The sequence below is a fragment of the Triturus cristatus genome, chromosome 12, assembly GCF_964204655.1.
Source record: "Triturus cristatus chromosome 12, aTriCri1.1, whole genome shotgun sequence".
Classification (NCBI taxonomy): domain Eukaryota; kingdom Metazoa; phylum Chordata; class Amphibia; order Caudata; family Salamandridae; genus Triturus; species Triturus cristatus.
In genome coordinates, this window is record NC_140595.1 from 616,527,498 (window position 1) to 616,546,120 (window position 18,623).

The following is an 18,623-nucleotide window of genomic DNA, read 5'->3' on the forward strand; positions in this document are numbered from 1 at the left end:
CCACATTCTTTCCAAACCCTTCTCCAGCACAGAGGACTCTCCATTCGCTGGACGTTAAAAGGGTACTAAAATTCTATTTGGACAAGACTAAAGCCATTTGTAATTCTCAACAATTCATCAATTATGGCCCAGTCCGCACAGGATTAGCAACTTCTAAACATTCAATCTCTAGGTGGATTGTCTTTTGCATTCTCTGCTGCTACCTACCAGCCAATAAAACCCTTTCTGGTAGGCCCAAAGCTCACTCTACCAGGGGTAAGGCAGCTACTGCTGCTCTTCTGAACAATGTTCCTTTAGCAGATATCTGTAAGGCAGTGACATGGAGGTCTATCCATACATTCACTAAGCATTACTGCCTTGACAGATGCCAGAGCGGATGCACAAGTAGGTCAGGCATCCCTCAGGAATCTTTTTTCCTAACAGGGCTTCACATTTGGTACTTTTCTGTCTACTCTACTGCCTTAAGGGTGATGAGCTTGCTACTCTATTCATCGCTTATGACTATACATGGAAATCTCCTACGAGGGTGGGTATAGTTTCTTACCTGTAATTCTAGTTCTCTCGTAGGGGTATTTCAGTGGTAGTCACAAGCAGTCCTCCCTCCTCCCCGGTGGAGTGGACCTATTATCTCATGCTCCGTTTACTATCAGGTGTCTATAGCCTTCCAAAAGAACTGAGGTAACTACTGGCAGTTTTCTTTTTGTTTACTTATGGCAGACTATGGGCTACAGGGCCAGGCACCACTTCTCATCTATTCATAACAAAAGGCTTTGTGAAGGTTCTTTTTCTGTACTATTACAAAAAAGAAATATCCTGAGAGCATATATTCTCACAATCCCTTCTTTTGCCATTACAAGATGAAGAACTCTGACCTCTGTGGCCTTATCTTAGGCTGCATTATGACATTCTTAAGTGACTTTTTCAAGGCCTTCCTGAAAAAATGGCAAACTTCATCACTTAAGAACATATTTGGATAAAGTGCTTTGAGGTCTCCGCACATGGGGGAAACTATTCATCGCTTATGACTATCACGGAAATACCCCTACGAGAGAACTAGAATTACAGGTAAGAAACTATACCTTCTTTGGGAAGGCCATGAAAAAATCACTTAATGCCATAATGCAGGCGAACATTACCAATTCATGGTACTTGTATTTGGAGTCACCACGGCCCCCAGAGTGTTCACCAAATGTCTCGCTGTAGTAGCTGCTAATCTCAGAAGACAATGTATACATGTCTTCCCTTACCTGGATGACTAGCTTATCAAAGCAAGCACTTACCAGAACTGTATACTACACACTCAGACCACAGTACATCTACTTCATCAGTGGGGGTTCACAATAATCCCCAAAAATCTTACTTGCCCGGCACAGGTGCAGGCTTATCTTCCATCAACACACTCAAAGCTCTGGCCACTCCAGTGTAGCCAGGATTCTCAATATTCAAACCACAAAATTACTTTTCCATCCCAATCAATCATTACCAGCCAGAGTCTACATGCAACTCCTGGGAATGATGGCTTCCTGCATAGCAATTGTACCTCGTGCAAGACTCCACATGTGTCCTCCGGAGGAATGTCTAGCGTGTCAGTGGAATCAATCACAGGGTCTATTAACTGATCTAGTATTGGTAGACAGCCGCACCCATCGCTCTCTGCAGTGCTGAAACCCTCAAAACTTAGGAATGGGGCGGCCAGTCATAGACCCGATTCCACAGATCGTATTGACAGCAGACGCATCTCTTACCGGTGGTGCCCATCTTCAACATCACACAGTACAAGGGCTGTGGTCGGACAATCACAAATACCTTCACATCAACTATCTAGAACTGCTACAGTGTTTCTAGCACTGAAAGCTTTTCTCACCCAAGTCATACACAAAACTATCAGTCTGCACAGACAACATGACAGCAATGAACTACTTACAGAAGCAGAGAGGGACACACTCTCTCCAACTGTCGCACCTTGCACAAAGCATTTGGAACTGGGTGATTCGTCACAAAATGTATCTCCTAGCAGAGCATCTTCCAGGAGTAGACAATTGGATTGCAGACCTGCTCAGCAGACACACGCAGCAAGTCTACGAGTGGGAACTTCACCCTCAAGTTCTGCTCCCCTACTTCCAAGAATAGGGATTCCCACAAATAGATCTGTTTGCCACAGCTTACAACGCAAAATGCCAAACTTCGCATCCAGGTTCCCACACCAAGCATCCAACTGCAATGCTCTATGGATGAATCGGTCAGGTATATTTGCTTATGTTTTTCCACCCGTCCCACTAATTCCATTTCTGGTTAGGAATCTCAGGCAAACGTCCCTCACGTTGATACTAGTAGCTCCTACTTGGGCTAGTCAACCTTGGCACACCACCCTTTTAGAACTCTTGGTGGTTCCACATCTAAAATGACATCTCACACCCTCTCTCCTCACTCAGAGCCATGGAGAAATCAGACATCCAAATCCCAAAGAACTCAACCTAGCGATTTGGCTCCTGAAGTCATAGAGTTTGGTGATTTACAACTACCACCAGACTGTTTGAATATTCTCAGAGGCTAGAAATCCTACTACTAGAGCTTGTGATGCAGCAACGTGGGAACTCTGTCTATTGTAACAATCCTATCAATCCACTTGATGCTTCTGTGCAAAACATTGTTTATTTTTTGCATTTACAACCATGTGGATTAGCTTATACATCCATTTGCTTACATATAGCAGCTGTAGCTGCATACTTACAAAACAGACATCTGTCTCTATTCAGAGTACCAGTGATTAAAGCATTCATGGAGGGTGTTAGAAATGGGGCGCCGATGTCCAAATAGGAATTCTTCTTCCTAAGTCAAAGTAAGGGGGCTACACCCTTTGATGACCCCTGCTCAACCCTGTGGTAACGTAGCACGAGCAGACAGGCCTATCTCAGAGGCAGTGTGTGAAGCGTTTACGACCATACACTATAACGCAGTGAAGACACTACAAAGGGACACCACACAAGTAGCTTGGGAAAATAAGTATCTTTATATAGCCTTAACACAAGGCTCAAAAGCGATCAAGAAACCACAACGCACATAATTACAGCTTCCCTTCAAAAGCAATAGAGGCACTCAAAAAGCTTGTGGAACGAACTTAGTTCGAGGCCGGGGTCCACGCGATGTGGTGAAGCACAATGTACCTGAGATTTAAAGGGGCACGGCATGCAGCCTCACAAGGATGCCGCAGTGATGACAGGTGGACTCGCAGTGGCCACAGCTCCCTGCTGTAGCGGTCCGCAGCGTGCACTCATGATAATCCTGGGACGGGGCTTAAAGGCGGGCACCCAGCGGCACCCGAAGGTGATAAGATCCTCTAAATGGTGACTAGTGCGGGCACTCAGCGGCACAGCTCCTCAGCTGCAGCGGCCCACAATAGCGATGATTCTCGTAGGATGGCAAATGCGGGCTCTCAGCGGCAACAGCTCCTCAGCTGCGGCGGCCCACAATAGCGATCACGATGACTTTGGTAACACAGGCAAATGTGGGCTGTTAGACCTGTCAGCCCTTTGGGTGGTCCCTCCTCATCATTATTTATTTTGTCCCACTTTTGCCTCAAACCCTGTTAGAATTTTTCCTTTTTGGGAACCACCAGACTTTTTAGTGTTGCTGCAGATTCAGGGAGCCATTTTATCTACCCCTGAAACTTCTGTCTGAGGGCCTGGAGCACAAAATGGAGGCCACCTGTGACATCACCAGCACCCACTGGAACCTACTAGCACCTTCCAGAACATTCCAGAACCCTGTGACAGTTGGAGGCGGTTTAGAATGTTGGGAAGCTAAGACAGAGAGTTGGCAGTTGGAGCTGGCAGTTGGCACCTGACTGGTGAAGAGAGAGCAGCAGAAACCTGAAGGAGGAAGGAGTGAGGCAGCAGGGGTGGAAACTTGTGCCGGGAGTGGGGTCTATAAACCCACCCTTGATACTAGTCCCTACTGACTGAGCCCAGCCTGGAGCCCTGTGTGGGAAGAAGCAAGAAAAACCATCTTAAGGACCTGGACAGCAGGAACAGGCCTTAGAATCCAAGAACAGCAAGATCCTGACCTGGATACTGGTTTCCCTGGAGTCCGACGTCGAGAAGCCTGAGACCCGGAGCCCGAGGTGGAGAAGCGGCGCTGACCGGAAAAGCAGATGTCGTACCCGGAGCCGCCAGAGGTCGAGAGAGGGCGCCGACGGAGGTCGTAGAGAGTACCAGAGGTCGAGGAGGAAGTCACCCGAGGTCGAGTGAGCGGCGTCGACGGGGGAGTGAAGTCCGCCCTCCGGAGTCGCCGGAGACCGAGGTGAAGCGTGCCGGAGGTCGGGAGTGGAGATCGCACTCCGGAGTCGCCGGAACCTGAGAGAAGCGTGCCGGAGGTCGGGAGTGGAGGTCGCACTCCGGATTAGCCGGAACCTGAGGAGAGGAGCACCGGAGGTCGGGAGTGAGGGTCGCACTCCGGAGCCGCCGGAAGTCGACATCGAGCCAAGACTGCCCGACGTCATCGAATCGGAGGTCGAGATCGAGCCGAGGCCGCCGACATCGATCCGGAACCGCCTACCGGCGTCGTCAAGAACTGACATTGTGCCGAGGCCGCCGACATCGAACCGGAACCGCCTCACGGCGTCGACACGACTCCAGCGGCGTCGGAGCTTCAGAAAAAGGGCAGTAAGTGGAATAGAGGGCGCCAAAGGCCCTGTGGAATCCTAAGAGACTACTCTAGGGGTTAGAGAGGTGCTGGAACCAGCTGGACTGTGCCAGGGGTGAGCTGAGACTAATTTAGAGGGGTTGTGTAGAGTGAGAGAGCCAGGTCTCTGGTATTCCCCCCCTTGATCTACCTCAGTTTAGGCCTCAGCCTTGTCCAAGCCAGGGAGTAGACACCCTCAAGCCTTCCACATCACCACAAGCTGTGCCTGGGCCAAATCAGCCCATAGTAATCTCAAATGTGATCTGATTCTTTAAGTGTCACTGACAGCTTGTAATTATTTATTGAGGGCACTGTATTTATTGTATTTAACCTATTTATTGCTTCACTGTATTTATTGTTCCACAGTATTTATTGTCGCACAATATTTATTGGTTTGCAGTATTTATTGCCTCAGAATATTTAATTGCCTGTATGTATTGCACTTATATTTATGCCTTCCTTATTTATGATCACCCCTATTTATTGAATCATTAAGACAGTATTTATTTGACCTGCACTATTTAAAAAGCCTTGTATATTGTGATTGTGTTAATATTTATCTAATCAGCAACTAAGAGAAAAAGAAGATAAAGCAAGATATTTTCATAATTTTTACGGTGTAGAGTCGTTTTTGGAACGGATGCACGCATGGTTATTGTATGGGTATGTCGTATGCTTAGCACGGTGCCTGATTCCTGACCACTCGAGCCAAGCTACCACTGTATGTCCTGGAAAGACCCCGTTACCACCAACCCTTTCCGGTGTGGGAGTGGAGAATTTCCAACATGGGCTCTCAGCGGCAACAGCTCCTCAGCTGCGGCGGCCCACAATAGCGATGCTATGACTTTCAGCCTGTGTTCCCCGCAGTAAAACCAGAGGCTCTGGAATTCTCAACAGAGGCCTCACCTGCGGGTAGAATCCCTCTCAAATAAGAATCCAGACGTTTGACTGGTGAAGTCTAATGTCCCTGAGACTTCAGCAGGAGGCAAGCTCAATTCAGGCCCTTGGGTAGTTGCTTCAGCAAGATGGATAAAAGTTTCAAAGTCCTTTCCCTCTCGTTACACGGACAGAGGTACATCTTGACATCCAGAAGTAACACACCGTGTAGGGGTTTTGCACAGATCTTTATACCCCAAAAAGTCACAAATCACTGAACCCAGCCAGAACCAGTTTGGTGTCATCCTGGAGCCCTTTATTTATGATGCTACATCTGTCATCAGACTGCCAGACACAGCCCTGCTCAGATCAAAGGGTCACCCCTCCCCATACTCCAACTGCAGATCTCTCTATTTAATCCAGGTCGGTCTCAGCCTGCCCTGACCCTCCAAAACCAGACAGTCAATACAAATAACAGCAGAGCACAAGGGAAGGCTTAGGCAAGAAAATACCTACTTCCCAAAAGTGGTCGTTTTAAACACAGAATATAGAAATAATTGTCACTAAAAGATGCACTTTAATATTTGGAGCTCAGGCATACTAAATTCAACTTTCCTATCATGTTCCTTTGGTCAATTAGGATTATACCAATTCATACAGTCAATTTACAATAGGGAGCATTTGCGCTGTGGCACTGAATGGCAGTGGCACAGCGCCCAGAGCATCTAACACCGGCACGCACAGAGGAGACGAAAGCAAAAAATGGAAGGGAGACACACGTCAATGGTGCCAGGTCTAACAGAGGGAATACAGAGTAATACCTCCAAGGATTCCACCTGCTCCAGAGTGGAATTTAAACATAGTTCTTACAAGGCTAATGGGTCCAGCTACAATTACTATCATGGAAAGTCGCTTTTCTCATAGCAATAACTTCACTAAGGAGAGTTGGTGAACTCCAGGCATTAATCTTACAAGAGCCTTTGTTTCAACTTCACAAGGATAGACTGGTTCTTGGTACTAATCCTAAATTCTTCCCTTAAGTAATTTCTGCTTTTCATATCAATCAGTCGAGGTACCTGTTTTCTCTCCTTAACCTGATTCTGTAGCAGAACGAGCTCTACATTCACTTGATGTTAGGCGAGCTATTCTTTACCTCATTGAAAGAACCAAAGACTTCAGGAAAACAAATCGACTATTTGTTGCTTTTTCTCCATACTAGTAGGCAGTATGTGATGCTTACACCTTGTAATCCTATTTCTTTTGTAACATTTCCTATCGTCTGATTTACTCGTGATTCATTCTCTGTATAGTGTGTGATGTACAGTGCTCTCACACCCTACATTGATATGAGTAGCACTTTAAAACACATGAAATGCTTGTGAGCTGCTATGGAGAGATGAGGGACACTGTTGGAGGGTGAAAGTGAGGTGATCTGTGGAGAAGGTGGTCATTGGGGTCGAGGGAGGACAGAAGATTTTTGCATTGGGCACCACCAGGGCTAAAGCTGGCCCTGTACGTGGACCCCACTCTTTATTTTTTATCTTACCCAGACTGCTGTGGAAATCTCAAACGTTTGGCAAAAACTTGCATTGCCAACACATTTCTGTGAGGCAAAATTTCTACCATCCAGTGTGTGCACACTTCTGATAACAAGCATTTGCAATGCAATAGGTCTCGCATTTACGCAAGTTTGAGCTTTTGATAGTGCTAATAACAATGCCTTTTATTTTCGTTAACGTTTTCAAAACATAAATAAAAGGCATTGTCATTTACAATATCAATAGCTTAAAGTCGTGCAAAAACGAGACCTATTTGCATTGCAAATGTTTGTTTAAGATTCTTGGCAGAGAATAAGGTACTTTCAAGGTTAGGAAAAGGGTCTCTGTACACTGGTGTTTTACAAAGCTTTTGGCATTAAAGTTTATTGGACCGGAGACATCTTCCATGTGGTTATTTGGTTTGCCTCTATTAGTAAAGATGTAGGCAAGGAAAATGGACTCCCGAGTAGTGCCTGAATTACTTGCATGTAATCTTCAATGATTCGGACCCCAAGTCCTGGGGATGTTCAGGTAGTGAAGACTATATTCTAGTCTACTATGCAGCCTACACAATGCAGTAGACACCGCACGTTTCTTTCAGTAGTGGTACAAAACCGGTTTCTTTCACAGAAGATCACCTTCGTCATTGAAGCATCTGTGGAGGAAGAGTAGGACTAATAAATAATCAAGGTAGGAGTTGAGCACCTGCAGACACTTATAAATATCATTGTAAGCATCCAAGAACGTGCATGCCTACGAACGTTTGACTCCCTACGAACTAAACTCTAATGTGATCTAAATACCTAATGGTGAGACACTTATTTAATTGAATTAATATTCATGATGCTGCAAAGAGAAATATTTTTCAGACATTGAAGAATCCGCCTAAAAAGTATTTGTTCTTTCTGGAATCAACATAAGATGTATAAGGAACTTGAGGAGGTCTAGGACAGAAGTACAAATGTTTTTGTGGCTAAAAACCCTGCAATTCACAAAATCACAGTTAACAACAACAAAATGAAATTTCGGAATATACTAAACCCCTTTTGCAGCTCAGAAAACTCGAACCAAAATGCAAAAAGAGTTTACTGACATTTTGGTTTACCATTATGAAGGGGCATGAAATGGGCCTCCTTTCTCGTATGAACTTCAATGAGATGCATAAATATTTTGGGACAGAAATCGAATTTTGCAAACTAGTGATTAGTTAAAAACTCCTCAAAGGAAGTGATAACCCAGTGGACCTGACTGTCTACCTCCAACCCCCCACGCCACCAGTGTGTTCCAGAATGGTTAAAGCAGCACAATCCCTGTGTTGGAAGCCAATAGTGGGCGGAGGGGTTGAAACTAATTTCCTGGGTATTTCTCATTCGTTAAGCAAGGTATTCTGCGACTCCCTGCGACTGGATATTTTGCAGCAGAACGTATTAGTACATTAGTTGCGCCGTAAACTTACAGGCAAATACCAAGAGTTGGTGTGCAAATTTAAGTCGGGCCACTAGTTTTTAAGCCTAATTATGCATTGGCCATCAGAATGTTATTGTTGAAGCGGTGTCTGTTTGGTATTTGGGTCTGGTAGTTGATCACGTGTTAAAAATAATTAGTTCGCTTCTGAAAGTTTACAGCAAAACCTCAGCTTAATACATTGTATCTGCTACACCCCTCTCCGTACCCATGCAAGCATTTGCTATGTACAACATAAAATATATGAATATCACCTCTTGATTTTTTTTTTTAAGTGCGGTATTATTGTTCATTATTTTGGGTTTCATTATTTTTATTCCAAAGTGGGACGCATGTCGCTCAGGATCGTCATTTATTAATGGCTGGAAATTACACCATTTAATTGCTAATAAGTATTATTAAAATATCAAAGTGCATGTCTATCTGCTGTTATTTTATAACATGTCAGTCCTTCAAATCTCATCAGGGATGTAGGGCTATCACGGGTAAAGGGGTCTTTCCTTTTACAGAATCCATTTCTAATCCACAGGTGAGCACTGGTCCCACCATATATGGAGGAATACAAGAAGGCACCCAACGTACTTTGCACTCCCATTTCTGCAACATAAGTTCAAAGGCTATTTTCTTGTCTTGCTGATATTACACTTTAAAAGTAAAAACATATTTGCTTGGGATTTAGCAAAAAAATCACATGCAGCTGCACTTAAAGAAATGAAATGTATATGTTTTACATCAAGGAGAATGCAAGGTGCGAGAAGATGAAGTAAACATTAAACGGCACAAATATCTTTTTGAAAAGTAAGGAATGAGCATACTGAGTGGTTTCATGAATATTGTCACTATCAGCAGAAAAAGGGGTACGCACCATGCCTTAGCTTCAGCAGCAGTCAAAAAGATGGTTTTGTGATTGCACCAGAGTTCATTTTCTCTGATATAGCGCCTGGCAAGTGCAGCATGCTCAACTTCCAAGAGCCCATGCACTCCTGGCTGTTGCGAGCCAAAGTTATTCCCGCCGTTTGCAGCTGGGTTGGTAACTTCTCCCCTTACGGCCGAAACCTAAAACATGTCTTTCCCCACAGGGGGCCCAGCATAGTTACAAAGGAAGTGCTAAAAACAGGATACAGTACAACCGAGAAACAATAAGACGCAAAGAAGGGAAAGGGTATTGTTGTGTTGGCACGTTTGGTATCAAGGGTTCAGTCTCGGCGCTAAATTTGCATTCGCTTCTGACAAGGTATTGTTAGTCAATTAGGCTTCGCCTTTAAGGAGAATACACCTAGGTAAGTTACACATTGTGAGTGATTAGCACTTCGGGGAACATATTCAGGATCGAGAGCGCTTTCTTTCAGCACAGGTCAGATCTGTTTTTAGCAACATTTAGTTCCCGTAGTCTGTCAGCTGACTATTTTTTTCATCCGTGCATCCCAAGTTAGCAGTAAAGCGCTTTGCAATCATGTTGGGCGTGTGTTAAAAATACGGGCTTTCTCAATAAAAAAAAAACAGCCCTGCAGCGCGCTTCTCTGCCTGCTCTGCTGGGTGGCTGCCTGGGTCCTGGTATACACCTTCCTCTTCGTGCGCAGGAGCGTGTGTATGGCGGCTGCTGGACGCATGCATGACATAGCCCTCTGGACAGGTCAGGCAAAATAAAGTGCGAGACTCAGCCAGCCAATCCCAAGAGAAAACAAGCACTTATAAATGCAATAGGACTCGTATTATGAGAGACCTATTGCATTATAAACAAAAGTGCATGTGGCGAAGAACATACGAACGGGAATGGGGGGGAGGGTGGTGGTGGGTAGAGAAGTTAAAAACTGCAGGAGGGAAGGGGGAGGCAGGGGAACAAAAGAGTTTTTAAAGTAAAGGGGCTGATAGTCATGGAAGGAGAAAAATGACGACATGGCTGTCAGGAGGAGGGACTAACAAGCTGAAAACCAATGAGAATGCAGGATTTATAATTTAAGCCAATGAAAAAGATGCTCGGAAAGTGGGCGGAGCTTCTCCCCATTATTCTGTATACTAAAAACGGTACCCCATTGCTTGGCTGGGCCGGCCCAAGATAGGAACAGAATAAACCTATGTCCATCTGGTCTTTTTATCAGAAGTGTGTGACTGCTGGGTGGTATGCATGTTATGGTTTGCTTTTACCTTTTTTGACAGCATGCTTTGTGCATTATATACAACAAAAAAAAATTCTGATTGCATGAGAATCTCTTCTTGCATCCATACATTGATTCTTAAATGTAAAATACTTTTGATGCTCGCCCAGAAACATTTTCTTAATTGCTGGAAAGGCCGTTTGATGCCCTCCCCGCTATTGGGTCATGAACTGGAATAAAGTTAACTAGAACAGGTACTGATAATGTCTTGTAGGGAAGGACCTCTTAGTTTGCAATATGTGGGAGCTGCGTTCCTTGAAGTTAGAATCTTCATGTGTAGTAAAATATAGTAGTTTAAAAAATCATTGGATTACTGGAATTTGAGCAGGTGTTTCAGTGGTCCATTTTACTCATTTAACCTCGGAGGTTTTAAGAATGAAAGGTCATTGGCTTGCAGATTTCATTATAAAAAATGAGTTTCCTCTTTCCTTTTTTATTTTTACCATGTTCATTATTCGAGGTTTAAGTAGTCCTTACTGTGCCTGTTGTGTTAGATTAATCGTTAATTCTTTACTCCCAGTCATGTTGAATGAGCTTTATTTTCAAAATATCGACACCTGTGTGTTACCTCTGCCCAGCGAATGGTAGAATCAGTACCCTATTTGTGAGCAGTCACGTGTTTTTCAGAATCATTTCTCGAGAATTTCAGGTGGAATATGCCCCATATAGTCTGGGACTTCAGTAGAGGTTCCCCACGCAGCCATACCATTCCCTACCCAGTGGACACCTGGCAACAGAATGGAAATTAAGCTGAAACTAGCCCTGCCAGTGCATCCAGCTCCAGGCAAGGGCACTCAGGAGCTCTGGTTAGTAGTGGGGCCTAGGTTTGCAGGACAGTGGATCGGAATGGGGGCACGTCTCAGAGGCTGCTAAGGCAGAACACAAGAGCAATGCGTCACTGAATACGAAGGTAGTTTGTTTTCAGATTTCAGTCAATACATGCTGCAGCACCTACAAGCAGTGCAGCAATTCAAGATGGATCTGCTTACAAGGGGCATTGATGCCTCACTATGATATTCATAAGCTGAGAGTGATGCATTTGTTTTTGCAAATAGAGGATGGTAGGAGTTCCTGGAACTGCTGATAGCGAGACAGTGGGAATTATTCCGGGACCTCTTTGACTCTTGATTTTATGTCTGTTAGCCAATAGCTCTTATTTTCCTAAAATTGTATGTTAATTGTGTACGTACTTTTAGGAAACTCTAGTCAGCCCTCTTCATACACTGGTTTCTCGTGTCATTTATAGTTTTCTTTGGTCCACTACAGCATAGGGCAGTCGGTTAGCTCACCTCAGTCATTGGGTAACTTCACTCTGAATGACAGCATTCTGCACCTGGTGGCCGTGACTACCATGACGATGTGCTTATTGAGAATATTTTAGCTGCAACCTATTTTTTATTTATTTTTATTTAAATTGTGCAGGTCCAGCATATTTTCCTACCATGTTCAACAAAACCTACATAGACGAAGCAAAAACAAAAAATACTGGCAGCCAATGGCCGACGTATTTGTTTTGCTAATGCTTGTTTCATTATTTAACCCACGGGAATCCTAGATTGCCGTGGATCTTTATGATGATCTGTCTTTATTTTTACGTTTGAGATGGGTTAGAAGTTTAGTACCGATTCCATCTTAGATTACCGGAGTACAATTGTGGTGGGGGTCATGTTTGAAATACTTTATAGATTAACCCTCTTTCTGTCTGTCCTCACTTTTGCAATGCCTCCATGTGTCGAAGGCCTCCGACTGGATTTGATGACTAGGCAAAATTGGTTAATATGTATTGAGACGTATTCCTGGGGTAGAGTTGTATATTTGTTGGTTTGTTTTAGGTGTTTAGTATTTTTACTAGGTGCCTTCATATGGCTGCTGTCTGTTTTTTTTAATTTATTTTTTAATAAAAACATGAATCCATAAAATGAACCATTACACTCTTGTTTTAAAACTCAGTGTGCAAATCCTCTGCGTTTGTGATGTTAGAAAGTCTTGCATTCTATTTTAGGAGTGACATCTTACTTACTCTAGAGCCTCTGACAAATGCAGATAATCGTGATTTTATTTTTGCTTAAATGGTTACTGTATGCTGCTTCCTATTTAAAACTTAGTGTAATGCCCCATAAAAATTGGGTCCATGATAATTAGGGAAATGTCAGATTGAAAAATTGAAGCTTCTATCTTGCATACACGCAGATCCAATATAATACCGATAAGATCTTTCATTATTCCCAGTCACTCAGTAGAAGACCTTTATGTTGGTTTTTTAAGTATTCAAAGTGAAAGGGTTGGACTGCCTTTAAAAGAGAATAAAACTTTGTTGTTCTCTGAGACCTGTTCTCTCCAAAAATCATAGACTAGGTATGCCGAAATGTAATTCTAAATCCCTTGAGTAAGTTCTTCATATGTTGCCCAATACTTTGTGGGTGTTATCTGCAAAGTCTTAGAAGTAGCCTCCTTTGACATTAAAAACCTGACAGTTGGGATGTTACGCGCAATATCTTATCAGGTCTAGTCTTTAACTTAGTTTGTACTCTCGTTGGTAAAATAGCCTAATTACGGTGGAATTGGGAGATATTTAGAAACCTAATATGACTCATTCAATGTAAACCCAGTCAAATTAATGAGGTAATTGGGCATTACTGTTGCTGGATATTCGAATAATTTGACTCTTGGTGCTTCAGAGGGAGTCACTTTGTCTTTCTCAGGAATAAGACAGTGAAATGAATATTTTGAGTAGAAACTGTGTATAAAGGCTGCAGTCATGATTTGCAGAATATAGTTTGTCAATGCCAGGACACATGTAGGTAAGTTAGTGTCTTCATACAGATGTCAAGCGATTGTAGTGTTGATTTGTCATCTGAGATGCAACTCACATGGCTATTTAGTATTGAGTCCAAAATGAGCTTCTTTAATCATCCGTGAAAAGGAGAAAGCCATCTTGATTAAACAATGGAGACATGGTAATCGTGTAGTGCCGTCAGGTTAAGGAAATTAGCAACCTGTAGAAAATGTATCTATTTTTGTATCTTGGAGTCCCTTGTTTTGGAGATTTTCTTTCTGGATCTTGGCACGTCTTGCTTCCGGATGGCTTCTTGGCGTGGTAGATCAGTTTTGAGGATTGACTTTAAAATGCTTTTAGAACTAAGTGTCTGCGGATTATTGTTCGGGTAACATACTTGCTCTTGTTAAACCTCTTTTAATCTAATGAAATATGTGCATTTCTTTAAGATTCAAACAGTTGTTTCCTGGAAAGATGGTGAAGTGAACTGTATATAGAAGATGGAGAATTGTTGTTATTGTGAGGCAGACTGCATAAAGTATACCTGTATTGTCGGTTAGAGTATCCACAGAGGGCATTAGCGAAGGTGAGTAAGTTGTTTCTTACATCTTTATTTCTCCCATTGAAAGTACTATTTGGAAATTGATGCTGAAATGGCAGTGGTTGATGTTTTAATTTAGCCAATTAGAAGGGATCAATGTTGTGGTAATTAAATGCTATCACCTTTAAAGGTGCCCTGAAAGAGCCGCTGGAAATACTGAAATTATATTTTTTATTATTTTAGCAAATTTTTATAGTTTGTATTTTATACATTGAAGTCTAACACACAATTTACTTCTGCATTTTAAATTACTATTGCATGCACTAAAATATATATTGGAAGTGACGGAATATATGAATTCCAAAAGATGAATAAATCACTTAGAAGTACACCGGAAATTAGTTTAGCAATTTGTGACCATTCTAGTTAGTACCTAGTTGTGCAAGGAATAATTAGAAAAGGATAGATTTCTGAAAATGCAGTCTCATTTTGCTTTTGGAGACTAGATTGAGCTCCTTCACACCTCCCCCCTTCAAATTATCATATTATAAAGTAAATGTGCTGCTTTATGTGATGGAGATGCTTTGTGGAAACTTTGCTTTCACTTCTGAAAAACGAAAGTGTAGATTTATTCGTGCCATGTACTATACATCTGACAAGGGAGTCATTTGTGTCATTTTCTTCATTTTGTAAGAAAAAGACGAGATTATATTGGACATGTCTCAATGAGCGGCACAATATAGGAAAATTGTATTGTAATTGCATTTATGTAGCGCTTACTACCCCAGACGAGTCGACAAAGCTCTTTTTCGGCGAGTAGCTCGCTACTCTGGAACCCATACAGTGTTAGTGGTGAAGTACTATAGTGAAATATGAAAGTAATTTGAGTGGTGGATATGTCAGTTATTTGGATTGAGAAGGATAGCAAAGGGGTAGAAGAGGTCAAAGGGCTTGCATTTTTACAGTGTTTGCTACGCCTGATGAGGTCTTGAAGTGCTTTTTCGGCGAGTAGCACTCTACTACGGAACCCATAAAGGATCAGTTGTGAATTAGTATAGTGAAATATGAAATATTTTGAGTATGGCCATGTTGGTCTGTTATTTGGATTAAAAAGGATAGTGGAGGGATAGAAGGGAAGGATTTAGAATAATTTTTTTGTTTGTTGGTTTGTTCTGGAGCTCATAGCAGTAGCAGGAGGCTTGAGATGAGTAAAAGGAGATGGAGGGGATAAGTAAAAGGGAGGTGGAGGGTGAAGAGCTAGATGAAGGGTTTAGAAAGGCTTGTTTTGGGGGATCGGAATAGTAAAAAGAAGTATGAGATGATGCTAGGAGGGGTGGAATATGGAAGAGTCTCGAAAGGGTTATTTTGGGGGTCATAGTAGTGGTATGGGGTTTGGGTTGAATGAGAGTGGAGTTAATAGATGTATTGATAGAGGTATAAGGTGACAAATAGGGTAGTGCATTGGAAAGAGAAGTAGAAAGAGGTTTGAGAAGAGTCTGAGTTGATGTAGAGGACATATTAAGAGCGGTATAGTGGGAAAGATAGGGTAGTGCATTGGATATGCTGAATTAGAGGAAAAGTAATAAATAATTAGATACAAGAGTAGTAGTAGTCCACTTTATTTGGTAGCCAAGTACCATCAAAGTATACACACAAAAAGTTGCAATAAATACATTAAAATGCATTTTAAAATATGTTTCAGCGCAGTTCATTTAAAAAAAAAAAAAATAAGAAAAAATGGATTCTATTCAAAATTCCTACCCTACCATTATTACTGGCGTGCAAAACAAAAGCAAAGCTATGTGCAATTCAAGCAAACACTTAAAACACATGCATTCCGCTTTGTGTATAAAATACATTATTAATATCAAACAGTGGTTAAAAGGAGATTCAGTCTAGGCACTAGGAGTCAAATTCAGTAGCTTGCTACGTTTGTGCCAGACTGCCTGTTAAAATTTGCTCACTGCAATGACCGTAACGGGAGTAGTGTCACTTTTTAAAATTCTAAAAGACACTAAATATTCAACTTAGGTTGCGACATAAAGGCATAATCCATTTCTGCCGTGGGCCAAGATAGTTGGGACCAAAAAATGTGTACCTCGTCTTCCAAGCCACACGCTGGACAAATACTGGGGCTTGGGATCTTGAGCCATTTGTTAGTTAAGGATCTCATTGGTAAGGTGTCAGGTTGGAAGCGCATATAAAGGCTTTTACCTAAAGAAGAGGAAACAAAATCTGAAAATTCCTCAAAGCGAGAAAAGAGTTTGATATCTAGGAATCTATTCATCAATGTGTCTACTAGCTGGTTATTTGAATAACTATCTTGGGTATAGGCCCAGTAGCTTGATTTCATTATGTTAAGATTGATTTTGCACATTTTTTCCGGGTTAGTCCATAATCTTATCAATCTCAACTTATTTGTCCAGTCAGAAACGTGTTTAACCCAGTGTATCGACTTGGCACCTCTAATAGAGAGCACTTCAACGAGACCATCTCTGAATTCCCTTAGCTCAGGGGTGACCCATAGTCAAACCCAGAAGACAAGTTGTCTAAGAGTGGTCAGGTCTGCAATTCTTTTGAGTCCTTAGTCAAAGAACAGGGTAATTAGCGGTGTGCTGCTAGGAACAGAGACCAACCGTCTTACAAATCTATATTCTGCAACAGTAAGTAAGGAGACATCAGAGCAGCGCCTTGACGTGGTAAACTTCTAAGGCCTGCGTAACTGCACAAGAGCTTTTTTGTCTATGCAACCTGCTAAAAGCATTTGCTCTATGCTCAAGTAATAACGTGCTTTTCCTAAGCTGGTCTTTTCACTTCAAGCTCTTGTTGTGGGGATTCTGCTCATACACAGAACTCTGCACAGGAAACCAGGACCTCAGTGAATTGTGGTGTACCAAAAAACTCACCTCCATACCCAGAACCACTATCCGACTAGCATCAGTGTCTCATTCGTTCTCCGTATCACCTCAAAGCTACCAATGATTAGACAACCCAGAACATGCGACTTAGAGTACTCTCAGGAATGGTGGCAATCAAACACCTTTTCGTTATTATTCTAATATCAGTCCATAACAAGAGTAATCAGAGACATGGAAAAGTTTAAAATGTTTATTTTCAACTACATGCTCTAACGTGCAGTACTTTGGCTAATACAAGCAGGCAATTTATTAAAAATAAAACCATCAGCATTGTTACAATACCATAAAATATGAAGGGAGAAATCCTATTACAAATGATAGTGGAAAACAAGTCCTATAATACTTTGTGAACCACCCTCCCTTCGCTAGTAAACTAGTTTTATAAACTAATAGAAGGTCTCTAGGCTTGAATGGGGAACCCCATACCTCAAAGATCAGCTTAGGTGAATCACATCCCAGGATCAGCTCTGCTCTGTGTCTGGAAAGGTTTTCTCCAAGTGTCTGAATCATGCATGCAAATGCAATATTAAAGGCACCTGAATTTCTGATATTTGCAGCTGTGTGTGTGTTGTCTAGAGCGTGGGCCGATCAACCTGAATTAAACAGCATACATTATTTGACCTTGACGGCTTCTGCACACAGTGTTCAGACTAAGGTCGTGGTGCACGTCTAGGGATGTGAACAACCAACCGTTCTCATGTGAATAAAAAGCAAGCAAGCCGTTTTACTTGTAATAACAGCTACCTGCAGTCTTGTGTGCAAAATCAGCAAAGTGGCAAGATGGCGTTTTACATCTAAAGCGCTTATGCTAATATAGCAATGTGTGCACATAGAACCCCGTCTTCACTACACTGTTACCTTAACTCCTAAGTAATCAAAACTCCTCACTGTCTCCAGTGTATCCCCCCCACCACATGTGATTGAATTTTTGACTACTCCCTTCCCAAAGCCCATAAACCTGGTTTTATTAAAATTGAGCTCCAGACGCCTTGACTCACAGAAATCTATGAATTTATTAACAAGGAGCTGGAGTCCCTTTGGGGTCTTTGAGATGAGAAGGGAGTCGTCGGCAAATAAAATAATCAGTACCTTGCTGCCGTTCTGTGTAGGGGAATCATTCCTGCAATCCTTCAGAATATAAGCCACTTCATTTATATAGAGGGTAAAGAGTGTAGGAGCAAGGACACACCCCTTATGTACGCCCCGCTGAATAGGGATGCGTTTGGTTAACTTTCCCGCATGCCCACACCGTACCTGAGCAAAGTTTACAGCTGGGAGATGGCCATTAAATAAATGGGGTAACCCAATTAATAGTCCATGGACCTGGGTATAAGATTCAGCAAAGAAAATAATGGTCCTAGGCCAATATTTACCAAGACTTAAATTAATTACTAATATTCTCAGGGGTGGCTACTATTGTCAGCTCACTCCGAAGAGCAACTAATACAAGAAACAAATGTGCACCAAACAATCATTTCAAAAATGGTTTCTAAAAAAAAAAACGTGTGTGTGTGTGTGTGTGTGTGTGTGTGTGTGTGTGTGTGTGTGTGTGTGTGTGTATGTATGTATATATTACCTACTGGCGGTCGCCAGTAGGTAGTTATAGTTAGGACCCTGTTTCCATAGGAAAACCGCAACATTCTATTTGGAATAACTTTGGCGCCGGTCGACGAA

At 42.4% G+C, this 18,623-nt stretch overlaps 1 protein-coding gene across 3 annotated transcripts in view; it reads left to right on the forward strand.

Moving 5' to 3' along the window:
* ANKRD11 (ankyrin repeat domain 11) overlaps positions 1–18,623 on the forward strand; it is a 1,275,279-nt gene that overhangs the window by 178,262 nt on the left and 1,078,394 nt on the right. Inside the window, exon 3 of one of the 3 annotated variants that reach the window (XM_085639477.1) lies at positions 13,940–14,076. The exons of the other annotated variants lie outside the window; for them this stretch is intronic. The gene's annotated coding sequence lies outside the window, so the exon portion shown is untranslated. The remainder of the gene's footprint in view (positions 1–13,939; positions 14,077–18,623) is intronic. 3 annotated transcript variants of the gene reach the window in all.